Source organism: Manacus candei, unplaced genomic scaffold, assembly GCF_025592945.1.
Source record: "Manacus candei isolate 608988 ecotype Guabito, Panama unplaced genomic scaffold, ASM2559294v1 h1tg000033l, whole genome shotgun sequence".
Lineage (NCBI taxonomy): Eukaryota > Metazoa > Chordata > Aves > Passeriformes > Pipridae > Manacus > Manacus candei.
Window position 1 is genome coordinate 13776422 of NW_026138081.1, and position 24274 is coordinate 13800695.

Below are 24274 nucleotides of genomic sequence, written 5' to 3' on the forward strand. Positions count from 1 at the left end.
CATTTGCCTGTCAGAATTAAAGAGAAATGTATTCCTCATTGTCCCTCCAAGTTTCAAAACCAGAAACAAATTCTATATATGTATAACCAAACATAACCATGCATTGTGTGGGATTTGCTACTCAAAATGGACCCCTACAAATTGATGGGACCTGCTGGGATTCATCCAAGTATCCTCAAAGAACTGGTTGATGTCATCACAAAACCTCTCTCAATGCTTTTGAGCCATCTTGGAAATCTGGAGAGGTCCCAGCTGACTGGAAGCTGATGGACTTCGTCTGGATTTTCGAGAAAGGCAAGAAGGAGGACCCTGGAAACTACAGGCCAGTCTCACTTCAGTGCCTGGTAAAGTTATGGAGAAGATTATTCTGGGAAGAATTGAAAAACAGCTGAAAGACAATGCTGTCATCAGTCATAGCCAGCAGGGTTTCATGAGAAGAAAGTCCTGCTTATCAAACCCGATTTCCTTTTATGACAAGTTAACAGACTTAGTTCATCAAGGGAAGCCAGTTGATATAATCTTTTTGGATTTCAGTAAAGCTTTTGATACTGTCTCTCATAGGATCCTTCTGGACAAAAAGTCCAGCACACAGCTGGATAAATACATCATGTATTTGCATGATGGGTGAGCAATTGGCTCATGGCTCATGGATGGAGCACAGAGGGTAATAGTGAATGGGGGAACACCAGATCTGTCACTTGTAGGGTTCCACAGGGCTCAATCTTACGCCCTGTGCTCTTCAACATCTTCATAAATGACTTGGATGCAGGACTGGAAGGGATACTAGGCAAGTTTGCAGATGACTCAAAACTGGGAGGAGGTATTGGCTCCCTCAAAGGCAGGGAGGTCTTACAGAGAGACCTTGGCAAAGTAGAGGACTGGGCAATCACCAACCACATGGATTCGATAAAGGGAAGTGCCAGGTTTTGCACTTAGGATGGGGCAACCCTGAATGTTAGTACAGACTGGGGAATGAGATGCTGGAAAGCAGTGCTGCAGAAAGGTACCTGGGGATCCTGGTAAATGGCAAGTTGAATATGAGTAAGCAGTGCCCTGGCAGCCAGGAGGGACAATTGTGTCCTTGAGGGCATCAGGCACAGCATCACCAGCCAGTTGAGGGAGGTGATTGTCCTCTGCTCTGCACTTGGGCAGTTTCACCTTGAGTATTATGTACAGTTTTGGGCACCACAATATAAGAAAGATATTGTTATTAGAGAGCATCCAAAGGAAGGCAATGAAGATGATGAAGGGTTTTGAGGGGAAGCCGTATGAGGAGCAGCAGACGGTACTTGATCTGTTTAGCCTGGAGAAGAGGAGACTGAGGGGAGACCTCATGGCAGCTACAACTTCCTTGTGAGGGGAAGAGGAGGGGCAGGCACTGATCTCTTCTCTATAGTGACCAGTGACAGAACCTGAGGGAATGGCCTGAAGTTGTGTCAGGGGAGGTTTAGATTGGATATTCAAAAAGAATTCTTCATCCAGAGAGTGGTTGGGCACTGGAACAGGCTCCCCAGGGAAGTAGTCACAGCACCAAGCCTGCCAGAGTTCAAGACTCATTTGGATGATACTCTCGGGCACATGGTGTGACTCTTGGGGATGGGCCTGTGCAAGGCTAAGGTTTGGACTCAGGATCCTTGTGGCTCCCTTCCAACTCAGCATATTCTGGGATTCTGTGGTTAATGAAAGATGTAAAACCTTGTGGTAGCTGGCAAGGAACACAAAGCAAACACACAGGAGACTCACCATCCACTGAACATTTACCAGTAGAGGCTTTAAGGGACTGTTATGTTGGGTTTAGCCATTTAAGTCACTCCGGTCTTGAATAGACTTCAGCAGCATTTCCCATGGCTTATCCAAAGGATTTCTTAAACAAATGCTGCCTATGACTCATTGAAAAAAAAAAAAAAAGGTCCATCCAAGAGTTGCTCTTTCCGCAATATTACAGATATTTAAATACGTTTTCCATAAAGTTCCAATCTAGTTTAAATTTCTTTCCCCACACATGTATGGCATCTGATAAGCATAACACACTATATTACAGCAAAAATTTTTTGTCTTCAAAACGAAACACACATATGACTCTTTGTAGCTTAAATTTTCTTAGTAATCCCGGACATTTCTGAGAATTTTTTCCTGTTTGTTTTTTGGCTGTTGTTGTTTGTTTGTTTGTTTGTTTGTTCCTATCTGGTTTTAAAGAGATTGTGTAAAGCTATCCCTGTTGTTTTTTTTTTTTTTTTTTTAAGTTACAGCAAACTATGTTAGAGGCTTTCACAGGCATATGATTATGTTATCAAAGTTACCAAGGAAATGAACCACTGCTTGGTCACTGAAAAGCATTAACTCAAAGGAACTAAAATTCCTGTTCATCAGTTCAACTCATGTACTACCCTATTTCTTTTAAGTTGTGAACACAGACATGTGCCAATCATCATTGGCTAACTTATCACATTTATTGTTTTACTAGATTTATGAATGAAAAAAATTTAATTAAATTAATCTGCTCAACAGATTACACTTATATTTAACAGCGTCAGAATGATTATGCTGGTTGATGGTCTTAAGAACATAAATTGAAGCTTTAAGCAAGACTAGTGAACAACAAGTTTCAAGCCAGTTTTGATAAAGTAATGCATCATTAATGTATATTTGCTGAATATAATCTTGTGAGAAGATTTAGAATTTGGATGACAAAATCTGGAATCTTCAGACAATTTTAAGCTCATGAAAGATGAAATTAGCATTAGAAGTAGGCAGATTTCAGATTCTTTTGAGTGATGACTGCGTCAATTAAAAACACCACTAATAATTGTGTAATCTTATTAAAAAAATGCAAACATTTTTTAGATATGAAAACTAAATGCTGAATCTTAAGCTAACAGACAGTACTGGAAACTTAGTTTCATGTGACCCATAGCTTTAGCTAAGTTAAAGACCTATTTCTTATTTGGAATAATTTTTTTTCTTGCATCATTGTAGATTAGTTGAACAGTCTTTTAAATTAAATTATAAGGTATGCTTTGCTACCAGCATAAAATGGGCTTTGTTAGAATTAAAGTCCATTTAAAATAGGGTGGTTCAGACATGAAGTTTTCCAAAACACCTTCAATAGTAAATACAAGCAATAAATCTTATATTGTGAAATCTAATGGAACAATGCAACTAACCTATAGCTCTTAAGATTCACTGTCACTGCTTAGACCTCCATGTACCATACAGCTTTGGTTTATGTATTGCAAGCATCAAGAACAGATTTTAACAAAAATGCTCAAAGTATGATGCAAATAGCTTCAGCAGGTAGTGTGTAAAGTTTTCATGATATTGTTTCATATGTTATTGAAACCAAAAATACAGACTTCATTTCTTGAACTTTTTGGACAGGGAAAAAATCACAGTAGAGTTGAATGGATTTTTCACAACAATTCTTAGAATTAGTCAGCAGAAGAAAACAAAATCGAGATCTTTCAAATAAGACAGAAAATGAGAACATTTTATGATAGGACCACAGCTCAATTTTAGAAATTTAGTATTCAACAACATAAAGGGAAATAAAGGGCCTCCTTCTTTTGAATATATGCAATCCACACTTGTAATACATCAGATTTATTTTACTTATTTAAAACAAATGCCAAGAGATTTAAAAAAAAATCAGATCTCCTCTGCACTGATATCTGTTCTTGTGGCATTGTCAGTAGCTAATTATTGCTCTCTAGGATTTTCCAGCTAATCTATATAAGTCACAGGAGACCGCATATCAACAGTGGTATGTCAGAGGTTCTTGGCCTTCAGTCACCCATCGTGCCCCAGCTGTTCAGCAATCTTTGCTCTGAGAATGGATCGTAGGTGAACACGTAGTTTGATGTGATGAGTGAACAGTGATAGCATTTACTGCATGAATAAATAACACAGGTCAAACTCATGCCTTGTCTAATTCCATTAGAATGAATATGCTTACACCAAGGATCAAAGTAGTTTGTTGGTTGGTAAGCGTTCACAAGGGCAGTAAATTATTGTGGTACCTTTCTTCCCAGAAATTGTCCGGTGCTCAAAAATATAACAATAATTTCATTCTTGAAGCAACAAAGGAGCAATAAACCCATAATCACAGGCACTATCTCCATCATATTATTATTTTCTTTGTATGTTCTTTATTGGGTTTACCTGCTTATCAGTCCATTTTGATATTAGACTCACACAACCTATCCAAAATATAATGTGTAATGTCAAATGTCAAAAGGCAAGCAACTTTCCCTGAAACTTAGGTTTTTAACGTAGTTAATAATTCTACAAATCCATGCAGCCTTTGATGCAGTTCTCATTCCAGGAACTTTCTCTCAGATATATCTATGTAGGAAATACTGTTGGAGCATTTTATTAACAATGTAGCAAATATCAAGGTACTACTTTAAAGAAAACAACAGTGATTTTATTTAAAATTAAAACTGGAATAAACCAGGTTTCCCTTACTCTCCCTCTCCCTCACTGTTTCATACTCATTAACATCAGAAGTTTGTGTAGTGTCCAAAAAGCCTGTCCTATTGCCAGGTGCCACAGCAGGAGTGTTCAGTCTTTCCAGCCACAGCCAGGCACCATGATGTTAATGTCCATATGTGGGATCCAGGATCTGTTGAAATGACAAAAAGGACAAAGAATATCAGCTGTTTCATCCTCATATGTCCTATGTATTTCCTAGTTTGGTGATTATGCACAGGTATGGAATATGTCTTTGTACCATTTTTGAGCTGATGGTGATCCATCCAGCAGCAGTCCATACTGTTATTTATCTCTACAACTGGATGTCTTGTAAAGCTTCAGGTATATGTGCTGGAGTCTTGACAGCGCCCTGTGGCCATCTGTTACCTTCTAGGTGAAGTCTAACCTCTGCTTGCTTCTGTATTTATCTTGATCCAAAATGCATTGGACTCATGGGAGAACTGTCATATAATGAAAGAATGAATCAGACCCACACTTACTTGTGAAAAGCTGCTACTCATTACTTGACTGGGACTAATTAGACAACTGATCAGTGCCACAGAGCAGAAACATTCCATAACCCTTTAAACAGGCTCTGAAGAGTTATTATAAAGCCAAGTTTAGGCTTTGACATTTTCACTTCATGTAACCTTAATTTAATTAATAACAAACAAAAAACCTTTTGATTTCTTTCTCACCTGAGCTTCTGATCTACTGTGGTTTAAAGATATAAGATCTGTCCTTCTGTCCTTTTGTTTCCATCAGTCACTACCAGCTTAGGATCATTACCTTTTTTTTCACTGGTTGACTATTCTAAGGATTATGTACTGGAGGACAGAGAGAAGGATACAGGCTCATTTTCACAAGATAAAACATCAGAAGCTGAAAAGAAATAGTTTTATTTTGTATTAAAGTTATGATAAATTGACATAGGAAAAATAAAGTATATGAAACTTCAAAGATTACTCTTCAGAATTCCTTTCTGAAGAGAAAAAGGGAAAAAGAGTAGAGATTTAGCTTGATGTTGAAAGTATGAAAGGGCCAAATATTTTATTGGTGTAACTAAGCATAACTCAACTGAGTTTCAGTAGAACTCTCTGTATCCATTAATAGTAGCTACATTTCAGACACACTAAATGCTTTGTTTATTCTGCTTTAAATTCGTAGGACTAGATATAGTACACAGTCTACACCAGACATAGGCAGAAGTGATAAAAAAGTTTGAAGAGATACAAAGGTTATATAGCAGTAAAGGGCCATAAACTCTCTTTATATTAGAGGCTGGAAAGGAGAATAGAACTACTAGTGTGCCAGTGCCCCATGAAAAATGGATTATTGTCAGTGGGAATGAAACAAGGCCATGATCTCCACTAATTCAAAGTTCCTTCCAAACTTTTTTTCTTCTGTCTAATCTGCCAGTCTAAAATTTTATACCACTTTCAGTCCTCTGAATTTTGTTTAGCTAGTTTTTAGAACAACATAACTTTGGATCACATGATCATTAAATAAATTTCTACTTCATGGTAATATGCTTATTACAGATGGTTGAAAATTTCTATTGCAAGCATTTTGGGTTGAAAATTATTTTTACATTCATATATATATATATATATGTAAAAAGCAGTGTTTTATATATATATATATAAATTACAAATTTATCGAATATAAACCATCTGGTTTTAGACTGAAACAAAGCTGACATCTTAAATGACTAGCGATCACCTGTGTCCATGCTGCTTCTCTGTTCCACCATTTGAGATAGTAATTGAAAGGCATAGTAGGTAACTCAGAAAAACAATCTTTTTTTTTTTATTTTTGGGAAACTACTGATCTTAATGCATTGACACTTATTTAGAAGGCATAGGGGGTCTGAAAAATAGCTTTCAGACTAGTTGTGGTCAGGACCTGGCTGGTAATTAAAAGGTCTTATAGTTGGTGAGTTCAGGTAGCTCTTTCCTGGAAGACATGCATTTGTATCCAAAGGAAATTCGGAAATTCTTATTGAACATTCATTTCGGATGTCATTGCTTTTTAAAACTTTTACTGAGAGGCGTCTAACATTAGTGTGCCTTTTAGCTCAGTCTCATTCTTTCTCTTCAATTTAATACAGTTTTATGGAAATTACAAATGAGCTGTGAGAAGAAAGGGAGAAGTGATTTTTTTGGCAAGCTTTAATATCCTGTCAGTAAGCTCTCCAGAAAGAGTTAAGAAATTCTGATAGGATGAATTCTTTTTTCCTTTCCTCCATGTTCTTGCTTACTAAAAATAAAATGTTCAAAGATACACACTTTCATAGAAAATAACTGCAATAAAAAGTCCCCATTATAGAGTGTCAATGGATGTGATAACATGCATAATTTACCTTGGGGGAGTATGTAATTAGAAAATTAACCTTTTACATTTCTCTCCTTAATCAGCTGCAACAAATGACTAGAGAATAACACATTAGCAGCTGTATTTACTGTATTTACATGATATTAACGAGAAACTGACTATGCTTGAAGAGAGGAGAATTGAGTCTGGGTATGAAAAATACAGTGTTCGAGCCGGCATGGGGGCTCTTTGTACTCTTTTTTCTTCTCCTTGCATTCTGGTAAAGGCGCATTACCAACTCCAGGTATCCTAAGGACATGTAAAAACATCTCAACTTTTCCTGTTTCCAGGAACAAGTGTATTTGTCATGTCTTTCTACCATGGTGATCTCAGCTTTGAAAAGATTTAACGAAAAAAGGCTTTTTAATATCAATCCTAATGACTCTTTTTAAAATGAGATTAATATTTTTCTATTAAGAAATGGATAGACACCAATTTCATTATGAAAGAGCTGTCTACAAGTAATAATGAATTTTAATCACTATGAATTTTATCTGAAATTATTCATGTAACAAAATTAAAGTCTCCATATCTGACTACCAATATACAGAATATTTCTGTTCCTGTATTGTCAGCTATACAAAACCTCATGTCTGTGGTGGTCTCAGAGGAATTTAGGATGACGGCAAGAGTTATAAAAGCCAGTAGTGGATTTTTCTCTTTCAGGGTTTTATATATTGTGTTATCTGTCAGAAATGACAAGGGGTATGAGAGGACCTTCTCCCTTTTCCCAAGTACTGAAACAAGGTGATAACTGTCATTCTGAAGATTATTGCCCTTTAGCAATAAATATACATATAGACTTCTCAGGGAATGTAATAGAGTTTCACTAGTAAGTGGAAAAAAGTTAGAATAACAAGGAGAAGTCAGGTTCTGCTCCAGAAGACATAAGGATTACCATAACTGCAATTGACACAAGCCCTTCACAGTAAAGAAAAACGAATATTTAGGAAAAATGCTTTAACTGTGACTTTTCAGAAGATCTAACATCTCACTAGTGATCCTTTCTTTATCAGGAAAATTTGGAAGATGGTAACAAGCCAAACTCAAGATCTGTGCCTCTCTGCTGGGGTTATGTAAGCTCGGACAAAACGTTTGTCCTCTCTGAGCTTCAATTTCCTTGTCTGTCAATTTAAGACAGTAATAATCCCTTACCTCAGATTTGTTGATTGTTGATTGACCGAATGTGATAATGTTTAAAATTTGTGCAGGTGTAATTGGGATCTGCATCATGAGTGTCTTAAAAAACTTTAATAAATTTTCTGTTCCATATTCTGTAGTTTTATTCAGGTTTGGTTTTGGGTTTTTTTTCTCCCTTGCTATTCCTGAAGAATACTCCATGTAAATAACTCTTTATAAAGTTATCTGGGACACCTTATTCTGATTTTGTACTTCCCTCATGCTACTTCAGAGATTAGAAACATAAGCAGAATCTGACAAGTTGGGTTTGATCAACAGAAAGACTGAAATGTACATATTGAAACTAGCTCACAAAGGTGTTCCACTGTGACTAGGAAGAGAGGGCTCAAGTGGCCCCTTTTTAGAGCAAAGTTCCCTTGAGGAGAGGAGTCCCAGCCCACAATTTTAGGATTTTATCAAATTGTTAATCAGTGAGGCTTAACATACGGTAAATTAACAGGAGTGACAGACTGGACTGATTGCTAGAATCTCTAGAAGAAGCAGAGGGGTGAAGCACCACTACCTTTTCCTTCTCCAGTGAAACAATTTCAAATATCAAGCAGCTACATTTGTGCTTTTCAAGGTTTTATACCAATGCATGCAGATGTTTCCTGATGGGAACTAGATCTGGCTCCTCAAGCAGCTTCATGTGAAAGAAGTGAAAACTTGGTCTGCTTTCTACCCTGATGGAGGTGAGCTCTCCAAAGCGGAGCTGTACAGAAAGGCTAAGGTAGATCTTAAGCAGAGCATTTGCTGGTACCTTGACTTTTATCGCAATTCTGAGGTAATGCTGGTACATATTCACCTAAGTGCTGTACTAATAGGCTTGTAAGTACACTACATGCACACAGAAGTACGTGCAGCATCATACAGTGTCTTAGGCACATGTTTTGTGACGTATACATAGGTGTGATATTATGTACATATATGCATGTATATAGGTATTTTTGTTATTATTTCTATGTAAATTCAAAAATCTCCCTGTGCAAACATGAGATATATTCTACCAGATTACAGCAATTTAACATTGATCAGGATGTTGGTTTCACCTACTTGACAGGTCACACCCCAAATATAGTATGACAGTGTTAAAATAAATCTGTTTAGTTCCATTGCAGAATGTTATTTCCCTTGGAATCTTTAAAATGAATTGTCAGAATTGTATTCAATTATGGTCAGGTTGTTTTCCTGTAGAGTATAGGAATGCTTAAAAGGGCATCTTGTGGACTGTATTTTATAATCTTCATGGGTTATTATGAATTCTTACATTTTTCATCAATAGAACTATAGAGGAGTCACTTCATTGCTTTGGGTGAAAACATAGCTTGTACGATTTGATTTAGTATGTTGTACTGATACATATTTTTAAACTTAAACAAGTGCTTCAGCTGTAGTTATTAAAGCAGTTGAGCAGATGCTGACCTGTTTTTTGCTTTACAACTGCATAACAGAGAATATTAGCCACTCTGTATAATTTTTGAAATGACAATGGGTGCAATCTATTTTGTCATATAACCTTAAGATCAGTCCTGATAAACTGCTGTCTGCAAGGTTCTGAAAAAAATATAATAGGAATTCCTAACCTTCAGTATCTAAAAAATGCAAATACCTCCAGAGTCTTGTATTGTAAATTTCATTTTTATATAATTAACCAAACCAAAGTAACAATCTGCCTTATTGAGATGTCACACTGATGGTCATCATAGCTGGTAACTTATTTGGTAGCTTGTTAACAAATGATCTATTCTGAGTGCCATTACTACACTTCAATTAATTGAAATATGCAATAAGTGCACAGTTCATACACAAGAACACTATTTTTAATCTTCTAATACTGCATGCATCAAGTTTCCCATCATTATATCAAAGTGCTATGCCTTTTTATAGCAGTAAAATAAATAACCTTGATGATAATTGATGAATGTTAAACATTTCAGAAGTTCATAGAAGTCCTTCAGCTTGTGATACCTTCATTTAGTTTATTTGGCTTATTTTCTTTTCAGAGAAAGATGACAAATTGATGAAAACAAGACATATCATTGGATATTAATTCAGTCCTGTCCAGACCAAAGAACAGAAATATCAATGTAAAAAATGACAGAAGAGTTTGAAAGTCTCCTAAAACTTTAAAGTTTTAATACCTCCAGTATCATTAATCTAATTATGATTAACCATTTTGTCAGACCTAGAAGTACTATTTTTAATTTAATATCTGTTGGCAGCAGCTGCAAAAACATGAAAGATCCTAGAAAGCTCAGTGTAAAGAACAGACTCGCAGGACATATATTTGCAATATAGTTTGTAGTGTATTTGAAAATGAAAGTCATAGAATCATAAAATCTTTGGGTTGGAGGGAACATTTAAGATCATCCAGTTACAACCCCCTGCCATGAGCAGAGGCATCTTCCACATCAGGCTCCTCAAAGCTCTATCCAATCTGATCTTCAACACTTTCAGAGATGGTGCATTTACAAATTTGGCAGCAGGGGTAGTGCCAAGAGCAAATGGGGGTAGATTTAAAGGGCTCCAGGGAGCACGAGTGACCGACAGCGTGGCAAACAGGAGCAGACAAACAGGGGTGTGGCACAGCAGTGAGGGTATGGCACAGCAGTTTGCACAGGCAGGGTGAGCAGGAGGAACTTCTCTCTCACCATGCAGGCACAGCCAATACAGGCAGAAAGCCGAAGTCTTATCAGCATACTAGTTTTAGCTTCCTCAGTCATAGTGTTGACACACTGTAAAGGTCAGTCCCTTGTATCTGGGGGAGTCACTGAACCAGCCGTGTCAGAGGCCTCCAGTGAGACAGACCTGCTGATGGCAGATGCAGCTCTCCAGGTCACAAGTTGCCAGGACTGCCTGATGCCTCTTCATGAGGCTGGGGCAGACATACAGGTTTTTTTGCAGAAGGTGTACCATGGTTGAGGAGCTGGTTGAAAGTGAAGGAGTTAAAGAAAGAACTGAACAATCTTTGTAGTATACAGGCAAATGAGCAAGAGAGAGACTGATTATTTTCAGACATGCTACAGTCTCAAAACTCTTGGGAGTCTTGAACCTCCATTGTAATAGAGAAGCAGGTGGATTCAGAGAGTAATTAGTCAAAGGACTGTTGGTCAAGGGTCTGTTAAAGACGAAGGCTGGAACCAGCTCACTGCATGTACCAGGAGGAAGGTTCTTCCTCCTCCTCAAAGTTTGACGGGTAGGACTGGTACCTTCTGCAACATGTATGAGGCTCTGGCACTAGAAGGCCGGACAACTGATGAGGTGGACAAAGGTTCTTCTGAGGTATTGGGGCCTCCTAAAACAACACCACCTGTATGGTGCATCAAGACCTCCTCTGTTAAGAGGAAAAGAAGGGTAGTTGTAATAGGAGACCCTGTTCTAACGGGAGCGGTGGGCCCAGTATGCAGACTGGACCCAACTCCCAGGGAAGTCTGCTGTATTAGTATTATTAGTCCCTGTTACTGGACCACTGGATAAAACTGATTTGACCTTGAATCTGAAATCATGAAGTACTTCTGTCAAATGCAAACTCTAAACCAATGCATGTGGTTTAGAGTTTATTCTCACCAGAAGGTGGTAGTTGATGCCTGAAAAGTTACAGTAATGTAAACATAGGTCTATAGAAATCCTGTTAAAATAAAAACAATGAGTCAAGAGGTTGGTTTTCATTTTGTTTTGCTTGCATTTGATTTTTTTGTTTGTTGGTTTTGTTTTGGGTGTTTGTTTTTTTTTAAACAACATTTGAAATTCGAGTTCAGCAGCCCTTTGCAACAGCTCTGTGAGTTCTATCAGTCTTCAGTATTTCCTGTACGCATCCCAAAGTGCATGTTCTATCAGAGATAATTGTTAGCCTTTCCCAAAATTGCCTCATCCTGGCAGTGGATGAGCAACACTACTTCAATATTGCTCACAAGGATATTACCTCGATTATAACATCTTGGAGGAGAAATATTTAAAGCTTACAACACTGAGAGAAAATAATGAATTTTTGGTTAATGGTTTCTTCTATGGATGTATACCATAAATTTCACAAGAAAAACAAGGTGTGAACTTTAAAAGCCGTATATAACAAGGTGATTTGTAGGTGACTGAAAGCTAAGATTAAGTGTGAGTGGGTGGTAAATAATAAACCAGTAAGGCAGTTTTGATCTATTCAGTATTATAACAACTCTGAGCCAAACGGGGTCTAATCATCAAGAAAATATGACAGTATTCTTATAATATTCGAAATTTATTTATATTTACATAAGTTATTTCTCTACAATATGGCTTAAGGACACTGAATACAAACTCAGGCAAAATACTCCTTTTGTACCAAACCATCAATAAGACTTTTTTTTTTTAATTCTAAAAATTAATTTTGAAGAAATGCAGGGGGAGGTAGGTCTGTCTCAGGAAATGTAGACTGTTTTTGTTGGAAATCTGGTATTCTAAGTAATACTCCAATGCCTCATAAACCAGAATGCTTCAGGGCACTTTGTGTTGGATCCATCTCAGTAAACATCAGACAACTAAAAGTTGTCATCTAAACTAGTAATCTAGTCTTCCTTTATAGTCAGTGGAGAGAAATAAACACCTTCAGGGAGTGATTCGTCTCATTGAAGATGAGCATCTAAGACAGCTTAGACGAATTGTCTGACTACAATGTCTAGTTCTCTCAATAAAGAGAGCTTATACAACTAGCTTAGACTGAGACAATCTTTAAGACATTTGAAATTAGGCAAGACAAATCCCATGTTACATGCCTGTTCAGAATCAAAGAACAGAGAAGAGAAAGATAACAATAGTTTAAGATTAAATTGTTTCAAGACTAAGTTAACACACTTAACAAATATTTTCAAATTATCTCTTTCAGCTGTTTTTTTTTAAGTGCTTGACTAGTGAACAGAAATGGTGTTCAGAAGTACACTCTGCAGCTGTTCTTAACCAAAATCTCTTGAAAGATCTTGTGATATCTACATTTCAAAGTATAAGCTTTCTGTTATTTACAGGAATGAAAATTATGTCTTTACTTTTTGAAAGGGGAAAAGTATAGATTATAGTGTGCATTTTGAGAAGCAGAACAGTTAGGATAAAACAATAAGGGTGCTCCAGCAGAGTTTTTGAAACACAAATCATCAAATCATAAAACCAAAGCCAAAAAATAAAAACAATCTATCTCCTTATGAATCCATATGCTTGTACTACAGTAAAAGATAATCACAATTATATTATGACTGCATAAGATTTGCAGTGATAATGAACATAGAATAAGTCTTAGAAGATCAGTAAAGAAGTAAAATCTCATTACAGTGCAGATTACCATGTCAGGAGGTCTGAGTCAATTAGAAAAGAAGTTTGGACTTGGTAAAGCTTAAGCAGTTGAATAGTGGAAACTGATTTGTAAAGCATCATCATCAGTGGTAAATTCAGTGGCATTTCCAGTTTTTATTAAAGTGTTTTCACCTGTAGTGGGTTGACCCTGGCTGGATGTCCTGTACTCATTACAGCCACTCTCTCACTCCCCTCTGCAGCTGGACAGAGGAGAGAAAGAAACAATGAAGGATTCGTGAGTTAAGATGTGGGAGAGGTCACTTATCAACATCATGGGCAAAACAGACTCAAAGTGGGGATGTTGATTAAATTTATTACTAACAGGGTCAGAACAAAAGAGTGAGAGGTAAAATAATCTTAAAAACACCAGCCCCCCATCCCTCCTTCCTTCCAAGTTCTCCCTCCTGGCCTCCAGCAGTGCAGGGGGACGGGGACTGGGGGTTATGGTCAGTTGTTGTTTCTGCCACTGCTCAGGGAGAGGAGTCCTTCCCCTGCTCCCGTGGGGTCCCTCCCATGGAAGACAGTACTTGATGGACCTCTCCCGTGTGAGTCCATCCCTCAGGTAGGTTCTTCATGAAACTGCTGTCCCGTGGGTCACTCCTCCATGGGGTGCAGTCCTTCACAAATGAGCTGTACTGACGTGGGTCCCCCACAGGGGCCACGAGTCCTACCCGGGAAAAACCTGCTCCATGTGGGCCCCTCTCTTCACAGGCTGCAGGTCCCCAGCAGGACCCTGCTCCATCTTGGGCCTCCCATGGGGTCACAGCCTCCTTCATGCATCCACCTGCTCCACAGGGGTTCCTCCATGGGCTGCAAGTGGGTTTCTGCATCCTGGTGGTGCTCCATAGGCTGCAGGGGCACAGCTGCTCCACCATGGTCTGCACCATGGGCTGCAGGGGCTTCAGCTCCAGTGCCTGAAGCACCTCCTGCTCCTCCTTCTGCACTGACCTTGGTGTGTGCATTTTTGTTCACATGTTCTCACTCCACTCTTCCTTGGCTGGAATTTTCATCTGCACAACAACCTTCAGTTCTTAAATATGTTATTACAGAGGTATTACTATCACTCTTGATTGGCTCGGCCTTGGCCAGCGGCAGGAAGTCCATCCTGGAGCCTGCTGGCATTGGCTCCACAAGACAGAGGAAGCTTCTAGCAGCTTCTAAGAGAAACCAGCCCTGTAGCCCCAATTCCACTACCAAAACCCAGCCACAGAAACCCAATGCATCACCATAGTCTTTCACTATACAAATGACAGAGTGAAAGTGATCAACTATTTTACTCAGTTTAAATTTGTTTAATTCACATTATTTGATACTTAGGATCCCATTTATCCAATGTATAGCTGATAACGGTCTGGTCTGCAATGATATCTCAATATTACTAGAACACTGAAGGCATAACTGAGTTTTTTATTTCATGTGGCTTTGGTTTCGCCAATTGAATCTCTGTTGTTTGTTAATCCAGAAGTTGAATAGTACCTAGAAGTCAGTGAGACAATCCATACAAATCTTAAATGACGTTTGTGAAAAATTTGCAAAGAAAGAGAATTTTGTATTAACAACAGATAAAATGTTTGCTGGGAATGGGGAACAAAACTACAGCTTGCTACAGCAGTATTTAGGGCTTAGTAAACACTTTCTAATGTGCCACAGGATGTTCGCATAAATACATACCTAAGAATCTATACCCTTCAACTCCTATTCCAAAACCTCCTCTATATGATTCAATTCTAAGCATTGATAAATACTTCACAGCAGATATAGTCAGAGTATTGCTTTTATAGGGTATGCAGAAAATCACAGCAAGTCTACAAGAACTGTGTGCTCACTGGGATGCTCACATTTGGCAGAGATGCAAGGTTTAATGTAAAGGGAAATAATATAAACAGTTTGGAGGTCTGTGTCCTCTGAATGGTGACTGGCCCTAGGACCTTCCCATGCTGCAGAGAGCTGACCTCTGGCAGCTGTTTATGCTCTACTGGCAGACTGCATTACTGCAGTGAGCAGCTGCAGGGAATGAGGTGATAAAGTAAAGAATTATGGTCTAATGATTAGGTCATTAGGTCTTCCTGACAAATGGTTAGCATATTAATTGGTGGTTAAAATTAATATCTTTATTTTGGCTTCTGATGAAGCTAAAGAGAACCATCTCATTTTCATTAGAGTAGACCATCTTTTGATTTAGATACACACACATAAAATTTTGGAAGGCAATCTAACAGGCACATAGAATCCGTAATTCCTTGTGGTGATTTTTGCTGTAGTATTGTCTTTCAGTGAATCAATGGAAACCTCATTCATTGAAATTTGTGAGGCTCATCTCGGAAAGATTTTGGAATGTAACTTTATCTAAACTGGCTTCCATATCTAACATTCTCATTCTGTGATATATAGCTCTGTTGAAAAAAAGTAAATTAAGATTTCAGTTCTACTGTGTCAGTACAGGGGAGGTCCATGTGCAAGAAGACATCTGTATATGGTTAAATGCAGAAGGAGTTGCTCTCTACAGAAGTTAAAGTGGTAAAAAGGTGATCACTGTAAATGATACTGTTCCTTGAAAAATTAGAATCAGTATAAATAGTAGTACATATAACAGGATAAGATATAGTATGGAATTCAATTACACCACATTGAATCAAATTAAATAATATAGACTAGAATGTTTCAGTTGTAAGGGACCTTCAACTATCATCTAGTTTGACTGCCTGACCACTTCATGGCTGAGCAAAATTTAATCACATTACTAAGAGCATTGTTCAAATGCCTTTTAAACAGTGTCAGGTGACTCCTTTTCATTTACAGAGAGCATTTGTGAAAATATTGTAGTTGACAAATTATTCTCCATTTGTTATTTCTTTGATTATTTGTTATTAGCTTTTCTAGGAATCAATATCTTCCCTAAATGACTTTTATTCTGTTTCTGTGAGATATTCCTAAACGCCAGTGAGAACTAAAACCTTTTCCGTCTTCTGTTGTGAGAAGACTAACTTTAAAAAACACGTAGGCATCCTAGTCTTCCAGAATTCTTGGATGGAAGAGTGTGGACCATTTCCAATTCCAGTCCAATGTGTTCCAAGCTGGACACAATGGAATAGCCACAGCTAATTTGCTTCCTTGGAAATGCCAGAATATTTACTAAGAACCTCGTCAACACTTCTTATTTTTGTTGCATTTATTGTAATTATTATTTCAAGCTAGTATCTTGTAACTGTGATGATTAACTGATTTGATATTGAGATTTACATAAAAAAATTAGGAAACAACCTAGCATACCATCAATTTAAATCTGTCAGCTGAAGGAAATTCAAATAGAAAAATAATTTTCAAAGTAGGACACTAGGACTTTCAAACACGAGTATCACGAAAAGCCTACCTTCTGTTATCAGCAAGCACACTGACAGCTCTGTATCTATTTACAGGACAAATTTTGACCTTGACACCTCTATTCATGTGTGTGAGAATTCTGGGGGTCTTCATAGCAGAGGTAGAGCAACAGCTTCATACAAAATAGATATCAGAACATGGGAAAACCAAGCCCAAAACTATTTTATCAAATCTCCTGTGCTTTACAGAGGTAGAAGCCAACAGGTTTACATCCCCTATACTGCTGTATGCTGCACTCAAGGGTCTCCCAGTGGCCCAACAAGTTTGTGATTACTACATAGATTTAGTCACTAGTGGGACTGTGACTGTGCAGCCAGGTGTGCTTATGCTCAGTCTTCCTTCCCTTTAGCAACCCATATGAGAAGACATCTGATCTCAATGCAGATACTTAAATTTTGCATTAAAGAGACCTTTTTCATTATACTATATCATTAATACCTGAAATGTTAGGAACGTGCTGAGGAAGCTACAAGGAGCTAAGACTTTTTAAGAAGATCTTCTAGGATTTATGGTATTCTATCTTTTAAGAATTGCCTACACTGAAGAAACTATATTTCAGTAGTGTTTTTTAGTGTATACTGGTTACATCTTCTATTTTTTTATACTGCTGGTGATCAACTAGGAAAACCAGAACTGACTGCATATTTATGTCTTACAGATGTTATCAGAGGAGACAACAAGTCAAATTATTTAAATCATTTTATAATCAACAGAAGTATGCAAAAAATATTTTCTCATCAGCATTGTTCAGAAAAAAAAAACACGCAAAAGAAAGAAAATAAACTACTTGTAATAACATAGGTGAAAATTCTCTTCTCTTATGAAAACAGCTCGCAAAGTTTAGTTCAGGGTTTTAAACTCTGGGTAGGTTAAGAACAATTTTTTTAATCCAGATACTTAGTTTATGAATAACATAGAGATTCCAAAGCTCTGTTCTGTTTTTTTTATGAGATATAATCTCCATCAATAAATGACATTTACTGAGAAGTATATTTTTTTTCTTGTGAAATGAAGATTTCTAATTATATTCTGATAGTGAATGCTTTTTTAATGAAAAACAATTTCTAAATAAAAACTTACAATTTTTTTCTAGAAAATTTCTGAATATAGCAACATTTTTTTCCCTTAACCTTTGTGAACTGCACTTTTTTTCAGGAAAAAACCCATATCAAATACTGTAATACATCAGGGTAAAAATGAGGTAAAACTATTTGACACTTTCTCTGCTGCAGAAATGTTATCTGTAAAATTTCTGGCATAAAAACTTCCATTCACTGATCCATCATCCATTTATTAATATCTCTTATATGTCCTTTTTGAGATAAATAAAATCTCACTTTTATTTATGCTTCGGTAATAAACAGCGGTAAAGAAATTAGGTTTATGTCAGACCTTACCTGGCTTGCTAAGGGTCAGGGATACCTCAGATGGGCATAGACCCAAGTAAGTCAGTGACTCTGTCATTCCTATTGGCACATCTTTGTTACACAAAGAGTTTGCTTCATTGTTTTCAAGACTTAATTCTTGGAGAAGGATAAAGGTGGGGTAATTTCTCAGCTCTTAAAAGTGTTTAGGATATAAAAATTGAAGATATAAAAAACTGAAGATATAAATTAATTCCTACTGTTACAAAACCAAATTAAGAATCCCTAGTTTCAGACCTTTATGAATTGTGATGTTGTTACCTACTTGTGATCATACTTTATCTAGTGCTTTTTTTGTCAGTTTTACTCTGCCTTTCAGACTTTTGCTTAATTGCCATAAAAAAAAGGTATTCAAATACACTGGTTAAGTGGATGTACCTTCAGTGGAGGTCAAACATTTAGTTCAGATTGGAAGAAATAGCCTTTATTTAGGTTTTGAAAGTTTTCCTATGTTTATAACCCCTAAGGTTTGACACAAGTGTGGATATACATAATGATAAACAGTCTTTTACCGGTTCTCAGTTGAGACCGTAGTTAATTTTTCAAGCTCTTTTTTTCAACTCAAATATTTTCTAAATCTCTGAATTTAAGTGAAACATTTTTAATTTCTTCCACAAACATTATAAAAATTAAAAGGAGTGAATAACCAGCTTTCAAATACACAATAGGAGGTTTCTATCTCTTTGAGGAATCAATTACATCATTAGATAGTCACAAATATTTTTTTTCAGAATGTTTAAAGAAATCTTTCCTTCCTTCCTTTCTGTCTTCAGTTGTGTCTGTCTTCCTTTTAGCAAGTAGTGGTTTGGCAGAGAAATTATATAATTGACATATACATGAACTCAAATTGACTGAGTCAACACTGATTTCAATTACATTTTTTTAAAAAAATATATCTCCATAACAACTGGTGTTATTTTAATACTGTATAAAAAGAAGGGTGTTTTTAAATAAGTGCATGCAAACAAGAGATGGCATTATTAAGCAAAATGCTATGCTACAAATTTTGGGGCCAATTACTCATTTCATAACCCCTAGTAATAGATAGCAGCATTGTTTTATCTATTTTAAACAGTAGAGATTACTCTTCCTCCTTCTGTAAAATATCTTTCTCAGACCCATTTTTATTGAGCAAAAATCACTTGGCATTCTTTTCCTCTCATTTATTCCAGGGATTATAATTGTTATTGGGGGACGGTTGTTCTGAATTACCTTTATATCCCTATCGCTTTTTCACTTTTTTTTCTAAGCTTTCTATTAAAAAAAAATGAAAACATTAGATTTAATCAGAAATTCTGGTGCCTCATCAGTATGGTTCAAATCTTGACTCTAGATTAGAGGAATAAAATACATATGTATCTAAATGTAATAGGATTCATATTGCTTATTTTCATGTATTAACTTCTACAACGTTTTACAATGTCAATACAAAAGTTACGTAGAATAAAAGCTGAATAATAACCTTTTACATATCCCTCGCCCCACAATAAATGCTGACAGTAGGTGAATGCAACAGTGGTGGTATAGACATTTGATTGAATCCGTAAATTAGATTTTGTCCCAAAGTAAGCTTTAGGAACCATATCCAAGGGAGTTCTGAGCTCCATTGTATTTGTACTACTTTATATTCAAAAAATGTATATTATATATAAAAGTACAAAATTCATACTTTTGTATTCTTTTCCAGTAGAGAAAGGGAAAAAAAAAACAGATAACAATCCTTCCTCCATCAAAAAATAAGCCACTTCTTCAAACAAGTACTTTAAAGAATAGATAAGTGTTTTGCTGTGTCGTAAAAGGTCAAAAGATAGCCTCTCCCAATTCATACAGGAAATATTAATTCCATTATTTCTGGTTAAGGAGTTCTCACTATACTTTCTTGGTTTCTGTATTTAATTTTCATCATTTGTGCTTATATGTTGTATGACCTGCAGAAAGTCATGTTTGATAAAAACATATCCAGTCAATTTTTTTTCATCACATTAAAATCTATTTTTATTTTTTTTTACTATTCATATTTTGCAAGAATTTATTCTTATGAAAACTTTTCTTCCTTTCAGATTTTAATTTTTTAAGGGACTGAAAACTCATTTGATAAAAAATCTATCCATGTCAATATTTCTACAACCTCTTGCTTACTTTGCCAAAATGATTTGACATTAACTTAACCTAAGACTGTTAAACTGAATCATTTATGTAAATCACATATCAAAACATGGAAAGCATAGGAAACACAGAGGAAACAACTCTGAGCCCCGGAATTCACAAGACTGAAAATCTGCAAGCTCAAATAAATTTTAAGGTAATTTTTTCTCATGAGAAGATCAAGGAAGTGGTAACAGTTTAACTTCAAAGTCTTGAAGTACTACTTTTAAAAACAGAAGCACTAAACACAAATAGAGATCTCATCTGTCTCTAAATAAATTTTTACACTATATAAATGCTATAAAAAACCCTAAAGCTTTCTAAATAAATAATTTTAATAAAACAAACAAAAAATCAGAGGAAAACAGAGTAGAATCTTCAACAAGCAAGAGAAACACACATTAAAATGAGGTGCTAAAACCGATCATTGTCACATTATTGTGAACTGTAAACTCATCAAAATGCCCTTCACTGCAACAGTAAATTGAATACCAAGGAAAGTTTTCTTCATCATCTTTCTATTTTAAAAGAGCAATTGAAATATATACAGAAAGGGAAAGCTGCCAAATTAGGGTGTAGCATGTCATTAGCTCAGCCTCTCATGCAAGTGAACAATTGCTTGCAGGTGGAAAGAGGCAAATGCTAGTGTTGAACTCTCTTTATGGAATACACCGAATGCTATTGGTTTCCTGTATCCATTTGCTCCCTGTTGAACTTTTTAACTTGCTTTGGGACATCAAATTAATATTTTAATGCCCACCAAAAGATCACTGTGTACATAGCCAGTCTCCAGATACGTCACCTGATTTCTGTGATCCTCTAATTTAAACCACACAGATCATGATTTTTAAGGAATGTATAATGTTTCATAAAAAATGTGGTATGAAATAAACTGTATTGGCTGCGCTGTTTCCTTTCCTATAGCAGCCCTCCTAGTGCTTTGGTTTGTATTGGTAACTAGAAAGGCACTGGTGACAAAACAGTGTTTTGGCTACTGCTGAGCAGTCTTCAAACAACATTAAGGCTCTTTGCTGTTTCTTCAACTTCTTACTCCCCACCCCCATCCCACCCTGACTCCAAAGGTCAGGAGACTGAGGGTGGGTAAGAGTTTGGGAGGGGGCATAGCCAGCACAGCTGATCTGAACTAACCAAAATAATATTCCATGCTATATAATGTGCTCATCAATAAAAGCTAAGAGAAAGGAGGAGGAGAGGGGGCATTTGTTATTAAGACATTTGTATTCCAGAGCAACAGCTACATATACTGAGGCCTTACTTCCCAGGAAGTGGCTGGACATTGCCTGCCAATGGGAAGTTCAGAATAAATCCTTTTTTCCCCCTTTACTTCCATATGCAGCCTTGCTTTTTCTTTATTAAATTGCCTTTATCTTGACCTGTGAGTTCATTTTCATTTCATTTTCTTCTCCCTTGTCCTGCTGTGGAAGGGGGAATAGTAGAGTGGCTTGGTGGGCATATGGCAGCCAGTGAAGGTTGACCCACCACAAAAACCCATTATATGTTTTGTAGGAAGTATCTATTCAACAAGCAGCTTCCTATTTAAACTTCATCCAGTTTAACAGTCTTTGAAACTATAAGGAAAATTAATCTCTACTGTACATCATTAAATTTGAATTTTACCAGTCATAGATTTAGTCCACTGAATATAATACTTGTCTGAAGTATATAATGAACTTTCTTCATTGGAGTTTACAGGGTTTATGTTTCCTATTTATCATTGACAAATGGAAGGTTGTAACTTAGTGAAGAAAATCTAATATTCACAATTTGGAAAAACTAGTTGTAGAAAGTCCAATACACTAGTTTTGAAAAAAATTAAAGTGTTCTCTGCTCTCTCCCCACTCCCATTTTTGGATCTTTTTTATTAAACGACCTGTCTGGATCCAATACACAAGATACAGAATAATATTTTTTAATATCCTGTGTACCATATTCATTTCCTGTGCCGCACTGACTTAAGTTCTGTAGCATTTCTCTGTTCCCTCTGGTTGTACTGATCATATAAGTTGTATACATCTGATACTCCTGTCAGATACTTTAATTATATTTATATGTTTATGAGTTGCTGTTTTATCTATGACTTTTAAAAAAGTAAATATTTAACAATAAATATTTCAAAGGAAATGTGTTTAGTAATTCAAGTTGTTTTCTGAGATATATCAGCTTAGACATATCTTGGCAATTTTGTCGTGACCTTTTGACATTTGTTGTTTGAAACTGTTGAAGAACTGTGATTATGAGAATCATAGCATAAACTGAGTGGGTAGGCTCCTGGTTACACACCTGTTTCTCCTATTCAGAAACAAATGGTTTTGTCTTCACTGACAGAATTGTATTGCGTATGTGTATATATGCATCTGAACACACAAGTATACATTTGCACACACACATATAGACTATTTCAATGTGAATATGTAATTCTGAGGAATAATACCAAACGTAACGTGATACTTTTCAGTTTTATCACAAGCAAACTAGAAAGGTTTGGAAATTTCTACCTTTATTCAGGTTCTGCCTCGAGGATGTGATTCATATAAGTTAATTAGCTATAGAATAAAAGGTGATTTTTTTTTTTAAAGCTCCCAGAAAAAGATCAATGCCATGTATTATCAAGCATCAGTAAGACAATGAAGTTTCTACAGCTAGGATAATAGTTTGAAATTAAAAAATACTTTCTGTGAAATAATAGGTATGTAGTAACTTTAGGGCTAGACTATCACTTCTGTGGCTCTAGGTTGATTCTATAAATGTGAAATTTTAATGTACCTTCCTTTTATGATTGACTTAGAAACAAACAAAAAAACCCCTCTTCAACAAATAGGCAAATGAATAAGTAGAACAGAATTCGAAACAGGTGCAAGCCAGATAGTTTTAGAGATGTTTTTTTATCTCCAGAAAATTTTTGTCAAGAATGTTTCAAAAGCAACTTTGCTGAGCTTTGCAAGACATATTCAAATCTTTGATAAATTCTTGTTAACTGAGCTTTGATAACAATAACGGTGCTATTTTTGTGGAGTACATAATTAAATGTGCACTTCAGGATACATTCCTTCATTCACAGAGATATTACTCTTTCTCTCTTCTTTTGAAGCAGGCATCTATAATTAATGGTTTTTTGAGTTTGGTTTGTTGGGGTATTTTTGCCAGAAGGTTACATGAACCCAGTTTAAAGCAAATTAAATGCAAAACACTGAAAAATCATATAATTATTTGCTCTATCATTAAAAGCTTTGAAAAGTTTTAAGTTGGAGATTTAGCTCATTACTGGTCTTCAGAGATGGATAGTTTTGAAAAACCAGGGCTAACTGTGGCTTCCTTCAGCCTTTTAAAATAAATAATCCATGGCATTTTCATAGAAAGCTAGTAGTGCACAGATTAGATCTTTAAACCACAAGGTGGTGTCAGCTATTAAAGGTTACTTCAAGCAGTAGTAAATTCAACTACTCCTATCAGCTCAAGGTGTGACTCAAAACGTCTAGCTATTGTAGTCAAAATCAGCAAATCTGTAAGAATACAAAATAGAAGCAAAGCAAACCTATGGTTTGTGTTGTCAAGTGAATTGTCAGCCGAGACTGTTCTAAATGCCTGTTACCCCTAACAGTTCAAATGTGTGCCATATACTTAAAAGTTAGTATTAAGTTTACTTTTCTCACAATGACCTTGAAACAGTGTCCCTCTCATCTTAGTAGTTTTCCATCACACTGCGAAAACAGAAATAAGAAAAAAAAATCAGTCAGCCTCTCAGAAGTAGCCTCTGGTCAAAATAAATCCCTTTCTACTTATTCATGCCACTGGATTTAGACAATTCCCCCTTATCACTGAATGTGAAAAAAAATTCCTTTATATTAGCACTAGATAAGTAAAGAATAGAAGTTATCCAATTGCAGTATAACATATATGCACAGTGATATATACTATTATTTACATTAGTGTATACACAAAGTATTTCTATTTCAGAACCACATAAAGCT